Here is a 4623-nt window from a genome sequence, read left to right on the forward strand (position 1 = left end):
TAAATATCTATGCCCCAAATACAAGGGCACCTACATACGTAAAAGAAACCTTACTAAAGCTAAAACACACATTGCACCTCACACAATAATAGTAGGAGATTTCAACACCCCAATCTCATCAATGGACAGATCATGGAAACAGAAATTAAACAGAGACGAGACAGACTAAGAGAAGTCATGAACCAAATGGACTTAACAGATATTTATAGAACATTCTATCCTAAAGCAAAAGGATATACCTTCTTCTCAGCTCCTCATGGTACTTTCTCCAAAATTGACCATATAATTGGTCAAAAAACGGGACTCAACAGGTACAGAAAGATAGAAATAATCCCATGCGTGCTATCAGACCACCACGGCCTAAAGCTGGTCTTCAATAACAATAAGGGAAGAACGCCCACATATACGTGGAAGTTGAACAATGCTCTACTCAATGATAACCTGGTCAAGGAAGAAATAAAGTAAGAAATTAAAAACTTTTTAGAATTTAATGAAAATGAAGGTACAACATACCCAAACTTATGGGACACAATGAAAGCTGTGCTAAGAGGAAAACTCATAGGGCTGAGTGCCTGCAGAAAGAAACAGGAAAGAGCATATGTCAGCAGCTTGACAGCACACCAAAAGCTCTAGAACAAAAAGAAGCAAATACATCCAGGAGGAGTAGAAGGCAGGAAATAATCAAACTCAGAGCTGAAATCAACCAAGTAGAAACAAAAAAAGGACCATAGAAAGAATCAACAGAACCAAAAGTTGGTTCTTTGAGAAAATCAACAAGATAGATAAACCCTTAGCCAGACTAAGAGAGGACACAGAGTGTATCCAAATTAACAAAATCAGAAATGAAAAGGGAGACATAACTACAGATTCAGAGGAAATTCAAAAAATCATCAGATCTTACTATAAAAGCCTATATTCAACAAAACTTGAAAATCTGCAGGAAATGGACAATTTCCTAGACAGATACCAGGTACCAAAGTTAAATCAGGAACAGATAAACCAGTTAAACAACCCCATAACTCCTAAGGAAATAGAAGCAGTCATTAAAGGTCTCCCAACCAAAAAGAGCCCAGGTCCAGATGGGTTTAGTGCAGAATTCTATCAGACCTTCATAGAAGACCTCATACCAATATTATCCAAACTATTCCACAAAATTGAAACAGATGGAGCACTACAAAATTCCTTCTATGAAGCCACAATTACTTATACCTAAACCGCACAAAGACCCAACAAAGAAAGAGAACTTCAGACCAACTTCCGTATGAATATCGATGCAAAAATACTCAATAAAATTCTGGCAAACCAAATCCAAGACCACATCAAAACAATCATTAGCCATTGTCAATCAGGCTTCATCCCAGGCATACAGGGATGGTTTAATATACGGAAAACCATCAATGTAATCCATTATATAAACAAACTGAAAGAAAAAAAACCACATGATCATTTCATTAGATGCTGAGAAAACATTTGACAAAATTCAACACTCTTCATGATAAAAGTCCTGAAAGAATAGGAATTCAAGGCCCATACCTAAACATAGTAAAAGCCATATACAGCAAACCAGTGGCTAACATTAAACTAAATGGAGAGAAACTTGAAGCAATCCCACTAAAATCAGGGACTAGACAAGGCTGCCCACTCTCCTACTTATTCAATATAGTTCTTGAAGTTCTAGCCAGAGCAATCAGACAACAAAAGGAGATCAAGGATACAGATCGGAAAAAAGAAGAAGTCAAAATATCACTATTTGCAGATGATATGATAGTATATTTAAGTGATCCCAAAAAGTTCCACCAGAGAACTACTAAAGCTGATAAACAACTTCAGCAAAGTGGCTGGGTATAAAATTAACTCAAATAAATCAGTAGCCTTCTCTACACAAAAGAGAAAGCCGAGAAAGAAATTAGGGAAACGACACCTTCATAATAGACCCAAATAATATAAAGTACCTGTGTGACTTTAACCAAGCAAGTAAAAGATCTGTACTGAAGAAAGAAATTGAAGAAGACCTCAGAAGGTGGAAAGATCTCCCATGCTCATGGATTGGCAGGATTAATATAGTAAAAATGGCCATTTTACCAAAAGCGATCTACAGATTCAATGCAATCCCCATCAAAATACCAATCCAATTCTTCAAAGAGTTAGACAGAACAATTTGCAAATTCATCTGGAATAACAAAAAACCCAGGATAGCTAAAACTATCCTCAACAATAAAAGGACTTCAGGGGGAATCACTATCCCTGAACTCAAGCAGTATTACAGAGCAATAGTGATAAAAACTGCATGGTATTGGTACAGAGACAGACAGATAGACCAATGGAACAGAATTGAAGACCCAGAAATGAACCCACACACCTATGGGCACTTGATTTTTGACAAAGGAGCCAAAACCATCTAATGGAAAAAGATAGCATTTTCAGCAAATGGTGCTGGTTCAACTGGAGGTCAACATGTAGAAGAATGCAGATGGATCCATGCTTATCACCCTGTACAAAGCTTAAGTCCAAGTGGATCAAGGACCTCCACATCAAACCAGATACACTCAAACTAATAGAAGAAAAAACTAGGGAAGCATCTGAACACATGGGCACTGGAAAAATTTCCTGAACAAACCACCAATGGCTTATGCTCTAAGATCAAGAATCGACAAATGGGATCTCATAAACCTGCAAAGCTTCTGTAAGGTAAAGGACACTGTGGTTAGGACAAAACGGCAACCAACAGATTGGGAAAAGATCTTTACCAATCCTACAACAGATAGAGGCCTTATATCCAAAATATACAAAGAACTCAAGAAGTTAGACCGCAGGGAGACAAATAACCCTATTAAAAATGGGGTTCAGAGCTAAACAAAGAATTCACAGCTGAGGAATGCTGAATGGCTGAGAAACACCTAAAGAAATGTTCAACATCTTTAGTCATAAGGGAAATGCAAATCAAAAAAACCCTGAGACTTCACCTCATGCTGGAGAGGATGTAGAGAAAGAGGAACACTCCCCCATTGTTGGTGGGATTGCAGACTGGTAAAACCATTCTGGAAATCAGTCTGGAGGTTCCTCAGAAAAATTGGACATTTGAACTGCCTGAGGATCCAGCTATACCTCTCTTGGGCATATACCCAAAAGATGCCCCAACATATAAAAAGACACGTGCTCCACTATGTTCATCGCAGCCTTTATTTATAATAGCCAGAAGCTGAAAGAACCCAGATGCCCTTCAACAGAGGAATGGATACAGAAAATGTGGTACATCTACACAATGGAATATTACTCAGCTATCAAAAACAATGACTTTTAGAAATTTATAGGCAAATGGAAGGAACTGGAAAATATCATCCTGAGTGAGTAACCCAATCACAGAAAAACACACATGGTATGCACTCATTGATAAGTGGCTATTAGCCCAAATGCTTGAATTACCCTAGATGCCTAGAACAAATGAAACTCAAGAAGGATGATCAAAATGTGAATGCTTCACTCCTTCTTTAAAAGGGGAACAAGAATACCCTTGGCAGGGAATAGAGAGGCAAAGATTAAAACAGAGACAGAAGGAACACCATTCAGAGCCTGCCCCACATGTGGCCCATACATACAGCCACCCAATTAGACAAGATGGATGAAGCAAAGAAGTGCAGGATGACAGGAGCTGGATGTAGATCGCTAATGAGGGACACAGCCAAAATACGGCAAACACAGAGGCGAATGCCAGCAGCAAACCACTGAACTGAGAATAGGACCCCCGTTGAAGGAATCAGAGAAAGAACTGGAAGAGCTTGAAGGGGCTCGAGACCCCTTATGAACAACAAAGCCAAGCAACCAGAGCTTCCAGGGACTAAGGCACTACCTAAAGACTATACATGGACTGACCCTGGACTCTGACCTCATAGGTAGCATTGAATATTCTAGTAAGAGCACCAGTGGAAGGGGAAGCCCTGGGTCCTGCTAAGACTGAACCCCCAGTGAACGTGATTGTTGGGGTGAGGGCGGTAATGGGGGCAGGATGTGGAGGGGAACAAAAAAAATTTAGTTTTATTACTAATCATGTGGGTTGCTGTCTTGTGTCTTTGTGTGAGCACGTGACTGCAGTAGCCCTTGAAGGACAGTGGAGGATTCTCATCATTGATCATGGAGTTACCTCTGAGTGAGCTACCTAACTGCAGTAATGTAAGTGTATACTAGGAATACTCAAGAACTGTCAGGTAAACAAAACTTTACTCATACATGGACCTCTCCTACAGTCACAGGGAAATGAAACTAAATGAATTGATTAAAAGGAAAAGGTGACACACTGCAACTTGCCAGAGACCAGGTAGAAAGTGGGTGTGAGTTGCTATCCCAAACTCAGGATATCTCCCAGAAACTATTATATGCAACAAAAAGTAACAACACTGATTTGTGTTGTTTAATTTTTTAGTGGAACATGGATTTGATACCTGTAGGGTTGTCTTGTCTGCACATTCCTCTGGGTAACCTGTGTTCAGTGTCCATGGAGACCAGAAGACCTGATTCATGGGAACTTGAGTCACAGATAGTTGCTTGTGAGCTGCTTGACTTGTGGGTGTAGCAATTGATCTTGGAAGTTTTCCAAGAACAGATGTGGCTCAGAACTGCAGAAGAATC

Source organism: Rattus rattus, chromosome 11 (assembly GCF_011064425.1).
Source record: "Rattus rattus isolate New Zealand chromosome 11, Rrattus_CSIRO_v1, whole genome shotgun sequence".
Taxonomy (NCBI): Eukaryota; Metazoa; Chordata; class Mammalia; order Rodentia; family Muridae; genus Rattus; species Rattus rattus.